The sequence below is a fragment of the Pezoporus occidentalis genome, unplaced genomic scaffold (genome assembly GCF_034315485.1).
Source record: "Pezoporus occidentalis ecotype Australia unplaced genomic scaffold, CSIRO_AGI_Poc_V1 ctg4, whole genome shotgun sequence".
In the NCBI taxonomy this organism is placed as follows: Eukaryota; Metazoa; Chordata; class Aves; order Psittaciformes; family Psittacidae; genus Pezoporus; species Pezoporus occidentalis.
The window spans coordinates 4702785-4728027 of NW_026915724.1; the positions used below are offsets into that span (position 1 = coordinate 4702785).

The following is a 25243-nucleotide window of genomic DNA, read 5'->3' on the forward strand; positions in this document are numbered from 1 at the left end:
GCACTGTTACACACCAACTCGGAGAAGAAGATAGGTAGCAACAATTGAAAAAACACTCTACCAAAGCAAGCAGCTTTATCTCATGATCAAAAAATGACAGAGATTTAAGCAAAATGTTGTCTTTTATTTCCTGTCCTTACTTTGTTTACTTATCTAGCTGTTTCCTCATGTTTGCCAGATGCCCAACCTACCGCTGTTCTATAGAGAAGACTTATTTCCATCTACCAGCTACAGAGCCTGTTTTCTTTTTGTTCTCCAAGCACAAATACTTTCATTTTCAGTCCTGGGAGCTGTGGGTCAGTGCTTTAAGTGTTTATGTGGGTCTGAACTATTAAGTGGGTTTCAACAATACAGAGATATATCAGTAATACATAATTTTTTGTAATATGGCAATCTAGCAGAAGCCAGTTAATAAAATATTGTAAACCTGAATAAGACATATAAACAACTATTAAATAAATCCATCTAATCTCTATATTAACTCAAGACCAGTGTTCCATTATGCAGTCTTAAGAACGAACATGGCAGTATTTAATCTTTCAGGTCAGCAGTTTTTTTATGTTAGCTATTATGCTATTGGGGGTTAAGGACCACAGGGAACAAGGAAAGATACTGTGTGTTTGTCCTGGGTTCAGCAGTAGCAGTCATTTTTCTCCTTCTTGGTAGCTGGTGCAGTGCAGTGTTTTGACTTTAGGCCTGGGAACAGAGCTGATAACAAGGATGTTTTGGTTTGGACAAGGACTTTGTGAGCCTCATGCTCTGCCAGGGAGGAGGGGAAGCCGGGAGGAAGCAGAGACAGGACACCTGACCCAAACTGACCAAAGAGGTATTCCATACCACAGCACGTCATGCCCAGGATGTAACTGGGAGTTACCCGGAAAGGCTGGGAGACTGCAGGGTTGGAAGAGGTATCGGTCGGTGCTTGGTCAGGCTTGGGGGGGCGAGTTATCAGTTGGCTGGTGCTGAGGTGTTGTATTCTCTTCCCTTGTTACCTCCTTCATCATTATTATTATTGATGGTAGCAGTAGTGATCTGTGTTATACCTTAGTTACTAAACTGTTCTTATCTCAACCCGTGGGAGTTGCATTCTTTTCGATTCTCCTCTCTGTCCCTCTGGGAGTAGGGGGGGAGGAAAAGAAGGGGGGGGGGGAGTGAGTGAACGAGTTACCTGACTGGGTTTAAACCACGACAATGTTACAGCATGGAACATGAATATAAGTAGGAGAAATTATCACAAAATTGTATCTACTGACATTTAGCTTTGATGTACCTACTGCCATTTGAAGGGACAATAAGAACCAGATTATTTAAAAGACATGGTATTTTATTGCAGTCTTTGTTCAAATTAGTCAAATGGTTCATATGAAAATCCAAGCTACTCTGTTTCTTTCTCTAAGGCATGAGAACAAGAATAAATCTTATTCCAACTACAGTTTTCTCCAACAATGCTGTAAAATTTAAGTAATTTTTGTAGATGACAGCACAATCTTAAGCTTGCATCAGAACACAAAAGACCAAAATGCCAAAGTTTTCTCATCACATGGCAATCTTTGTGTCAACCCAATTCATTAAACATTTTTATAAATCTTTGTATTAAGAAAAAACTCTGCTGTAGAAAGAAGATAAAGAATTTTGTAAAGCCATGAGAACTCAAGATGTACATCTCATGAACTGAAGCACTCAATAAATACACTGTTACTGCATTTACTGCATATGGGAGCTGTGCAGGATCTGTACAATGATCAGGAAATTACTAATTATCAGTATCTGTTTGGATGCAATTCCAGCGGAGGTGAGGATACCCAGACTGGAATATGCACCACACTAACGGATGCTAATAGGAGTGGCGTTGGCGGAGGGTGCTACTATCTTCCACCCTTGGAATAACTGATGAAAATTTTCATTCAGTCTGAACCAGAGGCCGTGCAAGAGCTCAAAAATCCCCCCGTGCTGCATAGGCTCTGTTTCTCCTCAGGTTTGGGATGAATCACTCACAGGCTTCTACACCAAATTGCTTCTGATTCAAATGTGCTGTTCATTTATATAACAGGGGTTGTGGTAACAGCCCTTCAAAATACCCACTTCAGAAATAATGCTTCATTGTTCACCTTTATGTAACTGTGGTTCTCCCAGGCCTACGCTGCTCTTTTTTTCCTTTGTTTGCCACCCATTTATGCCTACCCGCACGCAGCCGTTAGCATGACTGGTAACCACAGGGAACGCCTGCGCTGCTGGTGCAGTCACCTCCCCTGGGAGCCTGGGGTGGCAGGCAGATCATAGGATCATAGAATAATTTGGGTTGGAAGGGACCTTCAAGCTCACCTAAGTCCAACCCCCCTGCAATGAGCAGAGCCATCTTCAACCACATCAGGTTACCCAGAACCATATCCAGCCTGGCCTTGAAAGTCTCCAGGGATGGCACATCACCACTTCTCTGGGCAACCTGTGCTAGTGTTTTACCACTCTCATTGTAAAGAATTTTTTCCTCATGTCCATTCTGAATCTCCCCTCTTTCAGTTTAAAACCATTGCCCCTCATCTTGTCACAACAGGCCCTGCTGAGAAGTCTCTCCCCATCTTTCTTACAGCCTCCTTTAGGCACTGGAAGCTGCTGTAAGGTCTCCCCAGAGCCTTCTCTTCTCCATGCTGAACAACCCAAACTCTCTCAGCCTTTCCTCATAAGACAGGTGCTTCATCCCTCTGACTATTTTTTGTGGTCCTTCTCTGGACCCCCTCCAACAAATCTCCAGCCACGGAACCCTCACCATGTACCTCCATTAAAATAAAGTTGGGATAATTACAGATATTTTCATCCTTCACCCATCTGCCTCCATTGATTGATTCAGAAGCATCTATCAAGTCAGAAAATACACTGAATGCTGGTCTGCACAGAGCAACAGCAGAACCCCCACGTTACATGCAAATGTTTGGAAGACCACTCGCCAAGCCCAGTGAGATCAGAGCTCCCAAGGAGTATCTAGGTGCACGCATCAATATGCTCAGTGAATTAGTTTGCTAAAGCCAGTCTCCGATTAGGTACAGGATAGGTACGGCTGCAAATAAATTATTAGAATCATAGGAAGTCTTACTGGGATGGAGATGTTTGTGCAAATGGGAGAAAAGGAGACAGAAGCCTTAAAAAGCATTTTGTGATCAGGACAAACCAGCAAAGCCTTGCTTAATTATTATATTAAACCCTAAATAGTGTTTTATTTTGGGCACCTTCTCCATCAGCACAGACAGAAGCTTGGAGGCAATTAAGCACACTGGAAAGAGTAATAACAGGCAGCAGGGAACAAGGAAAAATATCTTCCTATTTTTTTATTGCATCATAAATTTTATTTAGAAGGATATTGTGTGTCTACCATGTTACATCCTGTCTCTCCACTTCCCTGTTCTCTGTAACCCGGCCTCATGGGAGGAAACCCACAGGGTTTCAGCCACCAAGAGGTGCAGCTCTTTGCTCACAAGCTCTCTTCCTGCTCTCCCCACACTCAAATGCCACTGTCACCCACTCTGTTCTGGATCCTTTTCACACTATAGCTGTGACTTGTCATACCTCACCAGACAGGAATAAACCTCAGTGGTTCTTTGGAAAAGAGGTTATCTTTATTAATTTTGTACAAGACAACTAGTGTAGTGTGGACTTGATGCAGCTTCAAGTGCCTAGTGGCTGCTAATGACCAAGATAACAATGTAAATATACATATCTATAGAGATAGGTATTATTGCACACACCCCTCTTACCGTGCTCAATTGACCACACAGTAATCCTTTAAAGTTTCAAAATCCTTCTATTCCTAGCTCTTAAAGACCCTGGTCAGGAACAAATTTTGCCTCTGTAACAACTGGCAGAAATAAATCCATGGTTGGAAGAGTCTGCATTCAGCATCTGACCTTTGTACAAGTCTTGGCAGCTCGTGGAACGAAGTCCAGACCCACCATGGACAGGCTCAGGTTGCAGATCAGACATGGAGCCAGTGTCAGACTGGATGATCTTTAAGGTCCTTTCCAACCCAAACTGCTCTGCAGCTCTGTAAATCTGAAGGCCTTTATTTTCCAAATTGATGTTTCCCACTACGGCATGTGCATCGTGACAGACAACGTGCCGTAGACAGTTAGAGCCTGGAGCATTGCAAGAACAAGCCATTGCACTAACAGGGATAATCAGTTTAAATGACAAAGGCAACCAGGGTTGTTTGGTTAGTATCTCAAATCTACATATCAAACTGCTAGCAACTTGGAAATACACCGGAAAAGCCTGAAATGGGAATCTAACAAACAACATGCGGTATCTTGATAGCCACATGGTATAAAGAACAAAGGCTCACAAATTGACACGAAGCTCTGTTGTTGTTTCGACTCTCGCTTATTTCAATATTAGCAAAATTTAATTAATTTGAAAATTATAAATAATAAAAATAATTGTATTTTGAAATTAGCAAATTAATTTTTAGTAAATTAATTTAAGTAACAGAAGGCAGCAGACCATTTAGATTTGTTTCTAGACAAATAAATGGAAAGCGACCAGTTCAAAAGACAAGTTGGTTAAACCTCATGAAATGGGAGGAGAGGGAATTCATAAATGTAATGAAGACAAATATGAACATGCTCAGGTAGAAAGGAAACCTCACAAGAGACACTACAGAGAGATAGGAAAGCAGCAGGAGTTTCTCCAGGAAACAACACAGCAGGATAATCTGTCCTTGTGCCTTGTAAAAACAAACAGCAGAAGCTGTAGCACGAGATTTATTTGTCAGGCCAGACACAGAATGTGAGAACATGGTCAAACTGCTGGCAATAAGTATCAAGCCTGCATAAATACATAGGTATGAGAATCCACATGGTTAAGATAGAATGCAAATTAAAAAAAAATTACTAGCAACAACAAAAAAATCCTTATTAGCAATAAGTTTATAGCTTAAGAGCAAGAAAAAACCTTGCTGTCCTAGTCAATACAGAGAAACTGATGAGAGATGACATCCAGAAGGCTATCATGTTTGGGACATCAGTCTTCACTAAGAGTGTCAGATTAAAGCAGTAAGTAGCATAAATAATAGCCATGACAGGTAAGAACTCAGGGGGAAGAGAGGCAGAGAGGAAGAATGTGAATGAAAGCGTGTACACATGTGCATGATGGAAAAAACCCAAGCAAGTAAACAAAATGAAGTGACCCGATAAGTCAGTTTAACTTCAGACTCCTGGGGAAAACAATCCTGAACAAAGTAATTAGCACCTGGAACATAACCTAACTAGCAGCCAAAAGAGATTTGTTAAATCTCATCACTAACTTCCTTTGACAGGCCTTTCAGATAGGTAGGAGAGAAGTCAAGATGTCACATCTTTCCTTTAGTAAGGCTTTGAAACTGCCTTGAGGTATTTTAACGATCAGACTACAGATGCAGGAAGAATAAGTATTAGTTCAAGATGTGAGAAACAAAGGCTAAATATATCATTGCCAGGACAGAGTAGTGACCTGGAAGGATGGAGTGAAATGTAGCAGGTTACGTACAAGATACTGCCCGCAGACAGGAAACATCAAAGACAGAAGTACAGGGTGGAAACAAAGCAGCAGACTATAGCGGGTTGTAAGAGACAAATACCATGCTGTTGTAAGAAAGACAAACGCTGCTATGAGATATGAGATTTAAAGAAAAAGTGTTGGTGGGCAAAGCTGGAGTATAATCCGTTTAACAAAAATTTCTTCTTCTATTCTTTTCTTTACTGTGTCTTGTATGAACACCTGCGAAAGATGCAGTCCCACTAGAGAGGTACCCAGGAACAGTAATAAGAATGCAAAGTAGTATAGAAGATGTGACTTATGGGGAGGTGGGATGGACAAGCTAGCTGTAGTACGGGGGTAATTCTTAGAGGGTAGCTGTTACATTGGAAGACTACTACAAAAAGAAGGGAATTGCCTCTTCAGTCAGTTATGGATAGACCAATCCTAATGAGCTTAAAATGAGCACAGAGGGGAAAGCAAGTGATTTTGAGGATTCGGCATCCATACTACTGCACATGTTGGTGCAGCCTGGTTTGTGTGTTTTGCTTCAAACAGCTCTAACCTGGTACTGTGCACCAGACACCCATTCCTGGTCAGTAGGTGTTAAAAGCGCTCCTGCAGAACGTCTTCCACTCTTGACTTAATCTGAAAAGAATCCAGCTCATGTTCCCCAATATCACTAGGCAAAGTGAACTCAAATGTGGTGAGGGACGTCCTTCAAAAGCAGGCTCCTCAACTCAACTGTTCAGTCACACAGACTCACCTTAAGCCAAACCTGAGTAATCCAGGGACTGACGGTGGCATCCATACAGCAGAGAGCAAGCAGGATGGGTCACAGCTACAGCAGACCAGAACACTGCTTGTCTCAACTCTTTAAGATAGATGTAAATACTTTGCAGCAGCGAGCATGACTGGAGTGACAGTATTAAGTGTCTAGATACCAAGCACTGACTCTTTTGAGACAGCATATTGACCATTTTAACTGACATCTGATGTGACATATGGATGTCATTGGTAGGTTTGTGAATAAACTGAAACAAACCATCACAATGTTTTCATTTAACAACTGCATTTGCTTTAAAATAAATTGATAGTAATCTGTCTTTTCTTCCTTTTCTTTAAATGAGGACCTGTCTAGGGACTTCCTGACTCATATAAATAAAAATAGTGGAACCAAAACAAAGGACCAAGCACCCAAGCCATCAATCCTTCCCAGCTGCTGAGTCACAGAGCAACAACCAAGACAAAAAAACATCCCAGTTTCTCACTGCCCGTTCCTAATTTCTTAACAACATAATTTAATTCCATGATGCCACTTTCTTCTCCTAAAGAAGGGTCAAACTGTGCACATCTGTGTGTGCATGCCTGTTTAGATTCTGAGCTGCAAGGCCATCATGTGTTCCTTATGAGGCACTGCTCTGTAGCTTCCTAAGTATCTGGCACCTTTGGTTTCCTTGGTAAGGACTGTTTTGTTTCTTACTCTGTGCACACCATGGATCCAGCATGGTTCCCTGAATAGTTATCTGGGTTCTGACTGGGTGGTTGATGGTAAAATTTCTTTCAGGTCACTTCAAGTGATGCTCCTATGTAAAACAGCAAACTGATTTTTGCACATATTGACAAGTTTACAGTTTCATTTCTGTCAGTGTTGTGAGATTCCTCTTTCCAGCTCTATTTTAATTCTTTATAAACGAACACACATGAAACATGAGAAGAAGAAACCCATAAACAATCTCAACTAATACCAACAAATACAATTAAAATGTTTGCACAGAAATTCTGGATATCTCTTAACACATGAGAGAAGCTACAGAGTTCTGGTTCTGTTCCCAGGTAATTAATCAATGGGAGAACAGCTAAGGGCATCAAACCTAACGAGTTATTTTATCTGAGGATCCTAGCCAGCTTGCGTTACAGAGCTATGCTGTCAAGAAGGCTTTATTTACACATTCTGGTGAAGTACTCCACAAGTCTAACATTTTATGGCAGTTTATAAATTTCTAATAGCCTCTGCCAATTCACATAAAGTGTGCTTAAACACCCGGATGTTATGACCAAAAGCAAATACATCATGAATTTGAAGTTTGTCTGAATTAGTGAGGTCAAGTCAAGCATCTAGGCTAAATTTACATTGCCTTGGATGTGTCAATTAACATCCAAGCAGCAGAACTTACTTACCGTCTTGGACGGTAGATGAACTCTTTCCTTGTCAGTCTGCCTTCTGGTTTTAATTGGGTAGAAAACTACTGTAAATATTTTCTTCTTTCTCACTCTTTCTTCCCAAGGCTTTTTATAAACAAGTGAGGTATTGTTTAGCTGCTACGCACTATACCCCACACACCCCAAACCAAACTAGAGAAGTATGTGTTCAGATTGCTTACAGAGCACTCGAGGTTTTATAAATCTTTTGATCACACACTGCAGAACAATTTGAATACCTCCACACAAACTGATCAGGGCAACTTACAGCATCTTTTTAGCTTTGCCTGTCATAATCTGTATAAGGAGAGAAAAGTACGATTGGAAACTTTGGCAAATGAACCTAAACAGATTTGCTCAGCGGTCACCGAGCCTCTGGTCAACAGTTCTGTGCTGTTCAAAGCCCAAGTACAAGTGCATCACTGTTCTCTCTTTTAAATGTAGAATAATTCTAGGATTCATGGCAATTCCAGCTTGAACTCAGCTCTAAAGAACCCCTTTGTTTTCATATAAATCAGTGCCTGGTTTTAGATAATTCTATAAAGAATCCTATTCATCCACCACATAACATATTTGTTAACATGAAAAGAGACCGAAGAGCCAGCCAACCTCCAAAAAATTCTGAAGAAAAGTGAAGTTAAACCAATCTATCTAGCATATGCCATCAGAGTTACATATAATGTGTGTAGACACATACACAAGATGTAAAACCTCATTTGAAACAGCACAGTTTGTCCTTGATACAAACACTTCACACCAAGGCAATTGACAATTTCAGAGTACAGTAGCCATACTCTGCTATTCTTTTACCAAGGGCTCATTTGGGAGGGTGAAATTCAGATGGTTTAGTATTAAAATGCTGCTTGACTATTTCCATACTAGTCTGAAAATCCAGAACCCCTTGTAAGAACAACTGATCAACCCAAATTAGTTATTTACAAGATATTTACTGTGAGTACTAGATTACATGAACACCGTTAGATTCATTACTTAAATGAAACAGGAAGGCCTGGTATTTGGGGGAGAAAAAAAAAAAAAAGAGGAGGCACATTGGATTCTAGACTGTCAGCATCTACTCTGACTCTAGATAACCCCCTTCTGTCTCACTTCTTACCGCTCATAAAACATCTCTATACTTTTTAACGCTATGTGCTATTTTACTTACCTTTTATGAAAACACAGCCTTTTTATATTATTTATTTTCTGTAATATAGTCAAGATGCACCATTACTACTGCAGCAAGGAGGAAGTTCTTTGATGCATTTGTCTTCAGGCATTTGACAGTCTGGGTACTTTTGCCAGGTAGCTTTTATTTCTGACTGTTCTAAGCTTTCTCTGTTTTGTGGGTTTTGGTAGCATTCCAAACTCGTAGACTTAATGCATCTTGCTTTTGCAAGGTATGGTTAAATCCCATCCAAAGGCAGTACAAAAAGTTTTTTAATTACCTCCTATTCCTCTTCCATGCTCTTCCCAACATTAAACCAAAACACGTACCATAAACTGGAAATTCCACCACATTTAAGTAAAACTGTTCATTTTCTGCATGCTCAGTCCTTACTTATTTACTAAACTTAAGATGAAACGTATTTTAGGGCTTGATAGTGATCCCAGTTCATAAATACCTAACACTAAGATGCCAAGAAGTCTAAACCTAAACTATCATAATCTAAATACACATTCTGTCAGTCCTGCACACTGAGTACATTTCCAGTAAATACAGATGTCCAACATTCCTGCACTGAGCAGAAACTAAACAGGGCACAGCAGAGGCCAGAGAACAGACGGTCAAGGGCTGCAGCACATGCTCTAGCAGATGAGCCAGAGGCAACTGGACTCGCTTAGCCTTGAGAAGACTTCAGGAGCACCTAGCATGAACCTCCCAGCGCCTCTGAGACACTGCACAAGAAGAGGAATCACTATAGGATAACTGACCATCAGGACAGGTTGCCTAGGGGGACTGCAGAGCCTCAGCCTTTGGAGGTGCTCAAAACCCAGCTAGACAAAGCCCTAAGCAAACCCTGTCTGAACTCAGGGTTAACCCTGTTTCAAGCAGGTCACACTTGATACCTCTCAAGGTTCCTTCTAACCAGAATAACTGCATGATTTAAGATGTTTAGCCCTAAGCGGCACTTACATATCTTACCCTAGCTGAATCCAGAAACGTCACTGTAATGCAATGTTATATGCAACATCACAGTACAATAATCTTCACAAGTCTTCTAAATACTTACAATTTCTCATTAAAATATCGATTTGAGCAAAGATTAATGATGCAAAGCCCTGACATAGCTATCAAGACAGTTTCTGAAAAATTAGAACTGTTTCCAACCAGTGCCTTATTTTAACAGCAAACAGAAAAGTTACAAGATCTCAAAAATTGGCACACAGTTTGCATATATTTAGGTATCAGATTTAGCATCCTGTATTATACTGACAAACAGAAATGCTTGGGAGTGATTTCAATTCCAGAGATGTTCATTAAGGACTCAAATATGAAGTATAACTCCATGAGACACTGCAAATCTATTCTGATGCACCTGCCACACTAGCAACATTGAGTCCAGAATGAGAGGAAAAGCATTCCTTGGTCTGGTGTCTGTTCCAAAGTATTTTGCAGTTAACAATACAATAAAAAATTTTATTTAGTTCTGTTTCCTCAGTTTTTTCACAGCAGTGAACAAGAGATGAAGTCCCATTGCAGGAAAATTGGCTGCAGCAACTGGAAGAGGTGGCATCAGGAAAGCAGCATGCTGGTGCCTCATAAGCAAATGGAAACATGTCAGTCTTGCTTTTCAGCAGGGGCAAAGGAGCAGAACTTGATGCCCCTTTGGTTTACTCCAAGAGAAACATAACGGTCTGTAAAGTTACACAACTTCTGCAGTGGCAGTGTTTTGCAATAGTACTTGGCAAGGCACTCGGCATGAGCAGCTTGCCAGTCACCCCCAGAGTTTAAACAAGACTGCCAAGAAATAAGATGTGATATCTTTTTGAATAAAGGAGTTTTGAAATAAATTTAGATTCCAATCTTGCCTGTCCACATTCCGCCCTCCAACCAGGTGCTTTCCTGCCCTAAAACAAAGAAACACTGTAGTTGCAAAGCATTTCAAATATGAGGGAATAAGGAAGCTCCTTCTAGTCAGATGATGCCTAGAGGATGTCTGAGAGACCAAGTGCAAAGATCACGTGAAGATACAACCTTATTTCTTCCTTCCCTAAAGGCTAGGGAGGCAGACTCTCAACACAGATGTGGGTGAGGGAATGGAGTTACAGGCCAGGTCACTAACATCCAGATGTGGGGTACGGATCGGTTACACCACCACCTAAAAACCTTGCATGACACAAAGCTCCCAGGCTGGCACCTGCTGCCACACAAATACATTGGGAGAGGTGCTAAGGATGGAGATTCCTGCACTGGAAATGGGGCTTTCTGGTAGAAAACACTGGATATTCTGCCCCACTTCACTTTCAGAGCTTGGACTCCTAAGCCAGGACTACCAACAGCTGTTACCACCTACTCCAGATTTCAGAGCCCATTCTTCTCTTGGGCACAGTTTTCTCCTGGAGCAGCCAGCCAAATGTTGCTCCTCTCTCGAAACATGGGAATTTTCACCTTTGGTAGCAGTCTTAGCAGCAGCACCAAGCAATAGATCCCAGCCCTCCTCCCAGGGGAACACACAAACTCATGCAAGAGTCAGGTTCTGGTGCTTCTTCATGTCAGCTTCAGGCAACCTGCTGCATCCTCCATGAGATGGCCCAGGGTAAACGCAAGGGGAAAAGCATGTCTTCCCAGTTACTTACTTCACCTATGCAACAGCTGCAGAGGTGGGGGCAGATCTGGGCTTTAACCCCTTGGGCACAGAGACCAGCAGCCCAGGTTTCAACTACTAGAACACAGTTTATAGACAAGCCCCACCACCACCAGCTCTCCAGGAAAGTGAACACTGGCTCCTCTCCTGGCAGTGTTTCAAAATCAAATCCTATACAGCTGCATTTGGAGACACAGCCGTGTGTGTTTACAGCATGCTTGCCAGGTGCCCTAGTTTCTCCATCTCCTAAGGGCTTTGATCCTCGACTGCAGCAGCTCTAGATAAGGCGCTTAAGAACTTGCTGCTTAAAGAGGGAGATCCAGTGTGTTTAAGACACTTCCAGAGCCAGGCAGAGACTGTGTTAGGTAGTTTGGAAGACCTGGGGGGAGGGAATTAATTTTGCTTTAGAGTCAGGAATTCAAGCAAGAACTTGATTAACACATATTAGAATGTTCTCACAGTATGTTGAAGGCCTTCAGCTCTACTTTGGAAAGTGTGTTTGCTTTGCAGGTTATTTTAACATATGCATACTACTCAAACTGGAACAAAATAAATCCTTCAATATAAACACTCCAAGTGCTAACTTGAAGTAAAAACAACATATTGCTTTACTACAGCTCAGTTTATATAAATACATAGATTACTTTCGCTAGTTTCTATTCCTTTGGTCTACAGTAAAAACTAATTCACAGCAATGTAAGTCTTCGATGATTTAGGAATGACCAGAAATGAAGTCACAAAACCAATCAATATTGACCTTTCTTTGGGAAAATACCCACTCCTTAAAAATAGCATTTTTCCAAGTGACAAATTAGAGATCTAAAACCAAATATTCATTTACAAGTACAAATATGTATAGGCTGATCTCAATTTACACACAGAAATGAAGGGCATTTTTGTATAAAATGGCCTGCAGCCGTGGGACAAAACTGCCCTAGTCCTTGCATGCAAATCATAAAACTGAAACCATCCGGAAAATTACGTGGGATATAGGCAGGATAACTCAAGAGAGAGCTCATGTGTGGATGTGGCTGAAGGATCACAGCTTATTAGGAGCTTATCTTGTATGGATGGGATGGAAAATAGGATTTGACATACCCTCTTACACACTGATGATTAACGTGAACCTGCAATTAGCACGCATAGCATTATAAAATGACAGATTATTTCCATCATAAATCCTAGATCCCAGAGGAGACAAGAGTTGCTTTGCATCTGTTTTTATTTGCTAATACCTATGCATTTTATTTGATATACTTTATTTTTGTCTCTCAGCATACCCTATTTAAATATCTTGTTGCTGGGTCAAGTCAGCTTCAGAGGCTTGCAGCTATTCCAGCTAGCTAGGCTGAAACAATTCTGCATATTAAAACCCAGCAATCACTATTTTAAACACATGCCATTACAGTCAAATTATCCACCTACTTGTGGATTCACTTTAAACAAGTCAAAAAAATTAACAGAGTAGTAGTTTTAAAGTGCCCACATCTTAAAACTTGAACTACTTGCTCCTTGCAATACATTATTTCGTAAGCAGAGTGGGCCGGGACCCACACAATTTACGTTCCCCATAGGTCCTCTGAAGACCTCTGCTCAGTAAGTCTTGGATAAGCAGCTTTGTCATGCTTCTTAGAAAGATACCTGTCCTTAGAGGATGAAAATGCAGGCAGCAATAGTAAAAAAAAAGCAACAACTCCTGTCAGTTTCTGATTATCAAATGAAGATCCCCTCGGAACAACATAACCCATAAATTCCAGGTCTCGCAGCACTTGAGATGCAGCCCATGTATACACCAGTTTGCGTAACTCACCCTCCCCTCAGGAAATGTTTAATCCTCTTTTAAGATAACAATACATATTGAATTTATTAGATTAGCATGAAAGAAATTAAATGCAAGGGATGTCAGCATTTGAGTGTCCATTATAAATGTCAATGCTATTTCAACACTAAGAGCATGTAACAAAGAAGCAGTAGCACTTACTACAAATACAGAGATCACAGGCTGTTTTTTACAGCTAACTCATGCATATTCCTGCTCTTCATACACTCCCCAAAATTAAGGGGAAGAGCCTGGCACTATTCAGACAAAAAAAAAACAATAACAAACCAAATCCAGCTCTACAGGAGCACGTAAGTCTCAGTAAGGGGAAGCCAAAGGGCAATGACCAACGCTCATGAAAGAACTAAGCCAAAGACATCCTGCAAATACAAAGTCAGGCAGGTGGGTGTTTTGGGATACCCTGTCAAGCTCCGCTAGTTCTCCCCTAATGCAAATCCTCCAAGTCTGTGACAGGTTTTTACCTTCACAGAATCACAGGATCATAGAATGTTTTGTGTTGGAAGGGACCCTAAAGCTCATCCAGGGACACCTTCCACTAGAGCAGGTAGGTCTAAGTACCATCCAGCCTGGCCTTGAACACTGCCAGCAATGGGGCAGCCACAGCTTCTCTGGACAACCTGTGCCAGTGTCTCACCACCATCACAGTAAAGAATTTCTGCCTAATGTGTTAACTCCCTGCAGAAGCGCTGTGCACAAAGCACCGGTACTTTGCAACTCCTTCTGCATGGGAGGGGAAAATGTTCATTTTCTCCCTGCCTCCAACCTTCTCTCATTGAAGACGTCTAAAGAGGTAAAGAGGCAGTTCCAGCTCTTGCCTCTCTGGCACAGACACAACTAGAGAGACTGCAGACCTGAACTGTCTTAACTGCTTTTTCTCTGCGAAATACAAAGCAAAGGGAACCAGAGTATCCCCATCCTTCTAGGGCATGGGGAAGGGGTTCTCTGCAAAAGGGCTCCTTCAGCTGCTCTGAGTTCAATGCCACGCCATCCCTTACCTCTTAACCGCCTGCTTCCAGCTGAGCGTTACTGTCCATACGGAATTAAGCAGTGTTAACTGGAGTTTGGTGGTGTCTGTAGCTGCAGCCCAGAAATCAAACCCTCCCACACCCAGCCAGCCGTGCAAAATGAAGCGTAGTACATATAACCACACACACAGAGTAATGCAGAAAAACACCAAGGCGAGAGTACCAGCAGGAGCAAGTAACACCGCTGGAGAAGGGAGGGATAGGGAAAAAAAAGAGGAGAATACGAAATGCGGAATGACTTCGCAACTTCTTTGCATAAAAAATAGAGTATCTAAGTCTCTACCAGCTGAGGAGAAAAGCTCAAGTTTCTCTGTGTTTGTTTATCCATCTGTGAGCACTCTGCCCCCAGTCCGGGACCGGATCCCTGCAACTGGAGCCGTCCCCCTACATGGATCAGTGTTCTGCGTGAACAGTCCCGATCCCTCTCCGGGTGTCCGTCCGCCCCCGCAGAAGGCTAGGGAGCACCACGCTGACCGCACTCCACAGAAGCAATCGGGGGCACAAGGGAGCCAAACGGGCCCGTGTCCCGTCCCGCCCTGCCGCCGGGAGAGGGTACCCTCCGTGGCCCCGGGCGCCCCCTTTACCGCCCGCCGTCTGCGAGCGGCCGACGGCACCTGCGTTGCCGGGCCCCGCGTACCTGCCCACCTCCCTCCCGCCGGCCGGGCCGGGCAGGGCCTGGCCGAGGGGTGCCTGTCCGTACGTCCCGCCGCCCGTTCCTCCGTCGGGCCTCTTCCTCCTGCCTCCCCTGCCCTCGCTCTGCCGCGTCAGCCGCGCTCCTCCCGCCGCAGCTCCGGTGCTGGCGGCTCCCGCTCTCCGAGGCTCCCCTCGCCCCACCCGCAGCGCAGGCGGGGCCGCTGCCGGTGTGTGAGGGGGTCGGTGTCGCTGTGGGTGTCGCAGCCGGGCCCCGCCGACCAGCGCCCCCCCGGTCAGCGGCGAGCGACGCCTGCCGCGGGGTCAGGCGGGGACTCGCGGCCGGCGCCGGCCCTGGCCCGCTCCTCTCCGGTCCCGCTCCCCGGAGGGCCCCGGGGCGAGGCAGGGACAGAGCCGCGCCTGCTGCTGCGCGGCCCGCGGCTGCCGGAGCACGCTGCGGTACGGGATTCAGGGCCGGATCACCGGCGTGCTCCCACCGCCCGTTGGTCTTCCAGGGCTCTCCACGGGGAGCACGGCCGGCGCCTCGGGAGCGGGTCTCGGGGGTGACAGTGCCTGGCAGCAGCGCTGTTCTCAGCTACATTCACAGTCCTGGAGCACCCCGCCAACTGCAAAGCTGTCGCACCCTGGCACAGAGAGAGGATGGATTTTCGATGCCAGCGTTTCGTTCGTCTGGCCAGCGAAAACTAATTAATCGGGCTGGGTGGAGGAAAGAGCCGCTGGAGCCGTTAGCTTGGGCGCAGAAGGACCGTCCCCCTTCTGTCTTCTAGGCGTTATTTCGCCTTTTTTCCTCAATAATCACTTTCAGCGCTCATTTTCTCGCAGCAGGATGTGGTAAAAATAGAGTTATCAGTTTGTTTCAAGCAACGTTTATTGTCTGTTTTCTGGCTGCTTCTCCCCTGCTTCCTGCCATGCTTGCTTCTCTACATACTGCCACGGCATGAAGCACAGAAAACCACACCCCGCCCTGAAATTGTGCAGTCCTGCCTCAAAATGCTTCTGTGTATGAGAGCCATGGATCCGGGTATGACCAGGGGAGGTCCTCCCACATGGCACACCTGAGAAGGTGGCACAAGCCTGGAGTCTTCACAAACCAAGGAGAATGTCAGGAAGGCCTCAGAGTTGGGATGTGAGCTGAGGGAGGCTGTTCCCAGCACAGACAGGGTGCAGGTGAAATTTTTGAGTGGCAAGAAGAGGAAGGTAAGAGGCTGCTGAGAAAGGCAACAGCCCTTGCATCCTGAGATGCAAAAAAAATCCCAGACTTCAGTATGGGCAAAAGTGAATCCTAGACAAAGAGCTCAGTCTGATGGTCTGGCATAGTTAATCTGATGTCCTCAGAAGATCATGGAACGGGTCAGCTTAGAAGCTATGCTAAGGCACATGGAGGACAGGGAGGTGATTTGAGCATGGCTTCACCAAGGGCAAGTCCTGCTTGACCAACCCGATGGCCTTCTATGATGGAGTAATTACACCAGTCAGTAAGGAAAGAGCTACAGATATCATGCATCTGAACTTCTGTAAGGCCTCTGGCATGCTCCTCCACAACATCCATCTCTCTAAATTGGAAAGATACCGATTTGATGGGTGGACTGTTTGGTGGATGAGGAATTGGCTGGATGGTCACATCCAGAGGGTGGTCAACTGCTCAATGTCCAGATGGAGATCGGTGACAAGTGGTGTCCCTCAGGGGTCTGCCCTGGGAGACGTACTCTTTAATATCTTCCTTAGTGACTCTGTAAGTGGGATTGAGAGCACCCTCAGCAAATTTGCAGACAATACCAACCTGAGTGACGCAGTGACATGTCTGAGGGACAGGATGCCATCCAGAGGGACCTGGACAAGCTCAAGGAGTGGGCTGATGTGAACCTCATGAGGTTCAATAAAGCCAAGTGCAAATCCCAGTTTCAATACAGGCTGGGGGATAAATCGATTGAGAGCAGCCCTGACAAAAAATACTTGGGAATTCTGGTGGATGAAAGCCTGGATATGAGCCGGCAGTGTTCACTCACAGCCCAGAAAGCCAACTATCCTTAGCTGCATCACAAGAAGCATGGCCAGCAGGTGGTGGGAGGTGATTCTGCCCTTCTGCTCTGGTGAGACCTCACCTGGATTACTGCATCCATCTCTAGAGCCCCAGCACAGGAAAGACATGGACCTGTTGGAGAGGGTCCAGAGAAGGGCCACAAAAATCCTCATAGGGCTGGAGCACCTCTCCTGTGAGGAAAGGCTGAAAGCTGGGGTTGTTCAGCCTGGAAACAAAAAAGCTCCATGAAGACTTCATTGAGGACTTTCAGTACTTAAAGGAGGCTTACAAGAAAGATTGGGACAAACTTTTTAGCACGGCCTGCTGCAGTAGGACAAGGGGTTATGGTTTGAAACTAAAAGAGGGTAGGCTCAGAACAGATATAACAAAGAAAGTTTTTACAATGAGGATGGTGAAACACTAGGGAGGTGGTAGATGCCCCATCCCTGGAAACATTCAAGGCTGGGTTGGATGAGGCTTTGAGCAAGTTGATCTAGTTGAAGATGTCCCTGCTCATTGCAGGAGGTTTGAACCATTAAAGGTCCCTTCCAACCCAGACTGTTCTGTGATTCTATGATAATCATAACCACCTGTTTCTCTTAAGTTTTGCATGCATTTAATACTATGTCTATGTGGGTGTCCTTGACCCATCTTCCATGTGTAATTGTTTAGAATACAGTCACACAGAAAACTGTTTTCAGGACAGCTTCCAAAAGGTGAATCTCGAGACAAAAAGGTTATGCAATTTGACCCATCCGAAAGATCCACCCCTGTTACACAGAAGTAATGCTAAGAAGTGACAAGAGAGATTATTGCCATATGATATACTTGGGATAAAGTGATTAACGCAACTAAACCTTTCCTGTAAGGCCTGATTTTCAGGAATTAATCTTTCAGTATTAGAACACTGTTTCCACATTGGATTAAACTCTCTCCCTTTTCTCTGACCGAACCTGAATGAGGAAAAAGTCTTGGAAGGTTTTCTCCTTTGTTAGGACAAAACCAAAAATAGAACAAAAAATGTTCTCCCTTCTCCAGAGTAACCTATAACCTGATCACAACATTCCTGTACTTCTTAAACAGCGGGTAAAGTACTCAGTTTTGTTGCTGCTCATCCCATAATGCCACAAGGATTTCTACTTCCAAAGCTCTAAGAAGGTATTCTTGTATTGCTTATTCCTTGTCTAAAATTAAAAGTCATAAAAAGCATTCACTTAAAGTGAAACCCACCTTAGTTATCTAACAATAATATGTAACTCTTTCCTGCCACTTAAAAAGGACATTGAAGAAAACCAAAAGGAAAAGCACAAACAGCAGCTGTCATCAGTAGAGGAGGCTAAACCACTGGAAGTCTCTTCTAGTCCTTTTTGGTTTTGTTTTTGGGGTTCTTTTGCATGTGTGTAAAACCACTACAAATCTTTCTTTGACCATTTTTCCAGCTTCACATGCAGTTTTTCACCAACTAGGTGTCTTGAGAAAGACATGGTCCTCCTGCAAGTGATGGGTTGGCTTGCCAACAGCCTGAGAGAAAGTTCCTAGTCTAGACATTAATCTGCAGATGCAGCCCTGGCCCCTCCATTACATTGCTGTGGTGGTGGAGCCCCTGGGAGACTGTAAATTCACACTCTTTCCAAGTTCATTTCTCTGCACCAGACTCTTCTGTTGCTACTCAGGCTATTGCACTCCTGTACAGCCATGTCACAAGATGTAAATATCAGTGAGAATCTTAACTACCCCCCTTCAGTACAAGGAAATTTCACCTACAGTGGAAGCCTCTTAAAAAGAAAGGAACAAATTAAAATCTACCTGCCCCTGGAGTAAGCCTTTTCTTCCACTGTAACTACCCTGTAGGAGCAGCATGTTTTCCTCTTACTGTGGTATTCCTCTGCAGGAATATAAGTACACACTCAAAGTCCCTAATGCTACCTCATCCATAACAGGAAGCACTAAACCTAGAAAATCTTTAAAGGGTCAGTCTCAGTCCTGCTGCTGAACAAACAGAGCTAATAGATGTGCCTCATTTGTTCTGTCATCTGTTTACTCCATCGTTTGTTTTCTTTTCTTACACATATCCTTGCAGACAGGTTTATTTGTTTAACTACACATGGGTCAATGTCTGAACAGCTCACCTAGGAGCACCAGCAACACACAAGGAGAAAATGGGGAAAAAACAGACTATGATGATAACATACTGCTTTTAAAGCATAACAACTCCTATCTACATCAGTAGTCTTCTGGTGCACAGACTGAGGTCAGGGTAAACACTTTGTGTGGTAACTGAGTAGTTGTGGAGATGATGTATTCTCCTCCTTACTGTGAAACACCAAAGTGGGAAACATCTTTTGCGAGGTCACCATTACTTCTGCCTTGCTATTACCTTCTTTCATTGTCTTTGTTGCTTTCACCTATTTGCATGTCTCCACCTTTCTTCCCTTTGCACTTCTTTCCCCATAGCAACTCTGCCTCCATACATCCTACTTCTGCCACCGCCCACATGAAAAAGCTGCGTTAATAGTGCGGGCTGAACTTCAGAAGGAAAGATTGCAAAGACAAATGGTCGTTAGCTGATGTAGACTGATAGTGAGTTTTCTAGCACTACAGGCTATGAGCCAAAGTTGGCAGAAAAGAAATAGGGATAGGCTAAGGAAAAGTGGAATAAAAAAGTTAAGAAGTTCTAAAGGAGAGAGCAGAAAGTTATATAAGGCAATCTTTCACCTAGGATTGTCTGTTCAGCAGACCTGACAGTACACGCTCGGGCTAGTTAGATCCCCACAGCTACATACTAGCAAGGAAATAAATCAATGATTACGTACCATGAGAAAGGCTTGTTTTGACATGCCATTCATCTGCCACTGAATCCATGTTCATGAAGAGGTCCTATCTTCAGGCATAGAAATACCCATTTTTCAGAAGAACTTCCTCAAGGGATGATAAAGTTTGTCTTCAGGGGGTTAGCTAACTATTTGTATTTCTTATAAGTGCAGAGCTTTATAAAGTGTAGGTATTGAATTTACTTTTCCCCAGTAAGGTCATATAACACTTATATGTTTTATTGAACATTTGAAACATGGACTACAGCAATTAAGCTGAAAGTTTAATGAAAATGTTAAATAAAAAGCAACTTAAATGTCTTATTGAACTCCTGAAACTGCATTGCCAAATCACATCTGGGGATCCCTATCTAACTCCCCTTGCACCTCCAAGGAAAAATCATCTTCTCCAAAGCGCTGCCATGAGGCTTTCATATCAACACCCAAATCAGAACAGGTAGAGAAGAGTGGAGGTCACCCTTCTCACAGCCACCTATTTTAAGTTGGTTTTACTTTGTTGTATTTCCTACACTGTCGGATGCTTTGAGTTTTGTACTCGTACAAAAGAGTAGTTTGTACTTGTCAGTCTCATGAATAAATCTAGATCAGATTTTGCAGAATTGGAGTCCACCACGGACAGATACTCAGGTAAGGTGCCCACCTCCAAAGTGAAAACAGAGTTGTATTTCCAAGTATTAGTTGTTATTAAACAATGGTGATTAGCAGTCTAATCCTGAAACAAAGTGAATACTGGTAAATTGAGTAGGAAAAAGATACTACCAAGTTTGTGGGTGATACCTCAGGACATCAAACCACTGTTACTTTGGTCCTTACTAGGAGCAGCTTTCAACTCAGTAAGTCCAGTTCTTTTCCTGAAATGGTGAGAGGTAAGCAGTTAAGCATGGGATCTTCTCTCTAGCTACTAAGCACAATTCATTTTCTCTTCCTCTTTCCAAAATGAAAATTTGTTACTATTTTATTGTATCCTCTTAATCAACTGCACATTATGCTACAAATGTTTAAGTGTGTTCTGTGTAAAATTCAAGGTTAATTAGACCAGAAGGTTCACTGCCCTTCAGCTTTTGTTACTGGATACACTGTACGATTCATCCATTCATACCACAAGCCTGTTTAATTTCTGTGTACAAAGCAGAGCTCATTTTTTGCATTCAGGATCCCTGCTGCTATGAACTGTTTGTCATATGAAACACCAGTCACGTTGACTACAGCATCTAACAGAGCTTCTGCAAGCAGAATTAACTGAAGTAATGGAAAACGGTCTATTATTTAAATCTGTAGTAAATATCTTTAAAAATAATAAAACTATTTATCTTTAATAAATGACAGTTCTCAGATATCTGGGTAAGAATTAGAAGCTACTTCTCTACAAAAAGACACAAGGAAAAAAAGCAGTAGGGCATGTAATACTAGAGTGGTATATAATTATTATATCTAGATCCTTCTAAACAGTAAATGAAAGGATACAGCAAAGACAACATGAGAGGAAATATAGTCATCTTACTCACTGCAACATGTAATAATTAAGCAAACATTAATTTAGAGGCCCTAAGTCTACTTTTGCTTCTAAAGATAGTTTTATAAAAGGGTATTTTGATTAATTTTAGTGATATAGGAAAAACCACATCATGGGATGTATCAATGAAAGTCTCCAAGAAGTTAAAATTAAACTAATTTACCAGTTTCAGTGTACAAAAACATCCCACTTAGAAGATAGATTTATTTAATGAAGTGGGATTTTTTGTTTCTTCTGTTTTCATTTTCATTCCAGCTGTGGTTGTCATCTTGGGGAACAAGAAAATCCCAACCTCAGATGTTTCCCATGAGCTATTAGGAAGTACCAAAGATGAGGCAACAGCTTTCCCAGAAATAAAATCTCAAAACCTACCACAAATGAATGGGTGTGTTCTTAATTGTCTTAATATAAGAGTTGGGGTGTAAAGTCTTTAAAAGAAGAGAATGAGCCTTTTGAGTGGGCAAGAGTAGGTGGCTTTAAGTAAACTAAGTTACCAATTCCTAAGTGAAGTGGAGGGGTTAATACAGTTTACAGATGAGAAGTCTTTTTTACATATGCATAAATCAGAAACGTTGTTGCTCAGTGCTCACTCTTTATCAACACAGGCACACTTTTCAGCCCAGCTGATAGTGACAGTACACCTTTAAAATAAGGTTTTTTTTTCCTTCAGTTTTGTTGTTCTGCTTTCTCATCTTTTACTGCCTTCTGTTCTGTGATTTTTTCTGCACTGTAATGCAGTACAGATGAAAGCAGATTAAGGAGACTGATGAAATCTCTTCTGTAGGGTAAACTGGGAAAGACCTGAAGTTACGCACTGTTTTTATGAACTTGCACACAGAAATAAGCATAGTGAAATACAGCGGGTGTACAACAAAGGGATACTTGAACGGGGCAAATTAAGGAGAGATACCTATGTCAGTAAGCCCTGGGGTCTGTAATGTGCTGTAACTCCATTCTAAATGCATCCATTTTGTAATCAACTCCTGCAGAGCTCCAGCAGCAAGAACACAGTGAATGTCCCAGATGTGCTAACCAACTGGTACATGTATAGCAGAGCATGTTTCAAACACTGGTAGCTATCTACATGTGAGGTAGCTTCTTTCCTAGTCAGAACTGCTGGAAGTTTATGAGAAATCCTTTTGCACATGTGGTAGGAGATAGCTGCTCACAACAGGTCTATTTAGGAAGTGTCTGGAGTCCTAGGAAGTGACTGAGGCATAATATTTAAAGTAGGGATAAGATAAACCTAAGCCAATGTTAAGAATGCCACATTCTTAGCTTCAGAATATTTTCAGATCTTGCCTGCTTCTAAAGAGTTATTTGGGGAAACTATCCACTGTCTCTCCTATACCTAGGTTTGAAAAGCAAAGTCTTGGGTGCAGTTAGTTTCTTCTCCATCTTATTCAGGCAACTGTAGGAAAAATACCTGCTTGAGGCCTTCTTCCAGAGGTCTAGTATACTGTCACAAGGAAGAGGGGTTTCTGGGACTCCCTTTCTGCAGAGCTGGGGTTTTCCACCCTGCCAGAGACTGCTTATGTTGTCTCCTCATACCAGAGGTCCCACGTGCATCTCCTTCCTTCTCCACTACCTCATTGATTCACTGAATTTGTTTAGTCCACCCCATATTTTAATTCATTTTTCCTTCATGGGAAGAAGCTCATAGAGCCAGTGAAGTGGTTTGGAAGATGAGTTGGGACTAATGCTCTTGGGAGGAGTAATGGCTTTAGTCAAACATTCTTTGAGCTGTAGGTTATTATAAAACTAGCTGATACTCTCAGCTCTGCTAACTCACATACAGAAGGTAAGCTCTCAGTCTCTTTTTCTCAAATTCTCATTTTGCCTTTTTTTGCTAGTTTTCAACATAGTCAGCATGCTTTTGCGTTCATCAGGAACATTCCTCTAAATTTCACAGTTCACCTTGAGCGCTGGGCTGGCTGCTCCTGGTGTAAACAGGAGGTAAGCAACTGTCAGAGGAGTGGGTTCATCAGTGATAGACGCAAAGATAGAAAGGGGCTGGAAATAAAGCAGATTATTTATCATGAAACAATATAAGCTCTGTCATATTTTTTCTCCTATCCTCTAATTTTGTGTCATCTTTCTTCACTGAAATCCTGACTCTTCCTTCCAGTCTATGCATGCTACCAGCCACAGTTACCTAGCTCTTGCATGCTTACATGAGGACATCCATTCTTTCTCTCGTGTCTTTTTGTTTTCTAGACCGTGATTTTTTTTTTGTTCATCTAGCTTAGATTTTTTCCCTGATGGTTCACATACTTCTTGAAGTAAGGTACCAACACACACTGCACTTGCTGCAAGTTGTCTGTCGATCCTTATGTCTTACCTCTAACGCTCATGCTCCAAATCTTTTAAAAGGCTTTCTTTTTCATAGCAGTATGACACGCCTGACTCACAATTGGTTTGTGATTCACTGAGCTTTTCTGAAGCATGCTTCCAATAAATTTACTCCCTTATCTTGTGATTGTAAGTGGGAATGAAATATTATATATGCTGATTTCTAATCCTATTGATTTCACCGGCTCATCAAGATAATTTTGAACTATATATTTCCCCCTCAACGTGCTTGCTTGCAACCATTCCAGCTTACTGTTTCCCACAAGTTTAATAAGTATAATCTTGCATGTAATTAATGAACAGATGAAGGACAGATGCCTGCATAACCTCATCTGATATTCTTCTACAGTTTGGCGGTGACCAGCTGCTCTGCACATGCCATGGTTACAATCATGTCTTTTCTGTCTAGCACAGCAGCATCTGATTAGTGCATTTTCTGCTAGCTTGACTGTAAGGTGTAATGAGAGAATACCAAAACTCACAAATGCCAAGATAAGACAGTTATCACTTCTTCTCATGCATGTGCCCTGCTCTCACAGAGAGAAAAGAGGCTACTTTTTGGCACTGTCAACCGTTCTCTGTAGTAATAATGCATTTGAAGAATGTCCTTATATCCCCTTAATTGTGTCTTATTCTCTGCTTTGGTAACATTGGATTATTTTTTACCACATTTTTCTGGTTTGGTAGTTTGATTTAGTTTTTCATTTTTTGTATGGTTCTTTTTGAGTTTGAGGGTCAATGTCATCGTTTAATCAAGTTGTTTTTTCTGTACTTCACTGTTCCTTGGATCGGGATAGTTTGGGCACACGTAACCTCTGATTTTTTCAGAGTTATTTTTGATTTTTGCTTTGTTCCCATGAAAACTTACCTAGCAACGTGAAGAGCTTTAGTAAAGTCCATTGTCTTTCTTTATCTATCTTATTAATCATGAGCAGTTGTGCAACTTGTTAGCCACTTCTGTTCACTCAGCTACATTTTCTCAGATTCAAATCTAGAAAGCTTTCCCCCCAGGATGTCTTACATCTTCTATATCAGCAGAATCTCTCATAAACTTTCTACCTGTTAGCCATCTTTTTCCCACTGTACCCATTTACCAGGGGGTATGTGTTAATTTAAGTAGTGAACTTGGTGGTAATGAAGGACCTTGGTCTGATTTAATTTGAAATCCTCCCCTTAAAATTATATCCCCTGAACCCACCTTATGCAGAGCTCTGTGGTAAAGTCACACCACAGTGGGATCTTCCCTCTGCTTTCTCTTCACCCCCATTTTTTTTATTTTTTATTTTTTTGTGGTTATTTGAGCAGATCTCCTGATGAGTTCTGGACCTCAGAGCAGACACTCATGTTCCCCATGTGCACATCATGGTTCCCCATCATTCTTTAGCACGCAGTGTTCCTCTCTATCAATATGTGCCCTGTGAACTACCCTACCATGCTATGCTAATAAAACAGCACATATGCAAAACTTGTCCTGCTTATTTTATTTGCTCAGGCGTGTACAATC

The 25243-nt window shown here is 42.6% G+C and overlaps 1 protein-coding gene across 1 annotated transcript in view; it reads right to left on the reverse strand.

Moving 5' to 3' along the window:
* The window catches only part of SGK3 (serum/glucocorticoid regulated kinase family member 3), a 59908-nt gene extending 44669 nt beyond the window's left edge, over positions 1 to 15239 (reverse strand). The window contains exon 1 of the mRNA XM_062633255.1: positions 15010 to 15239. The gene's annotated coding sequence lies outside the window, so the exon portion shown is untranslated. The remainder of the gene's footprint in view (positions 1 to 15009) is intronic.
* Between the last annotated feature and the right edge of the window lie 10004 nt (positions 15240 to 25243).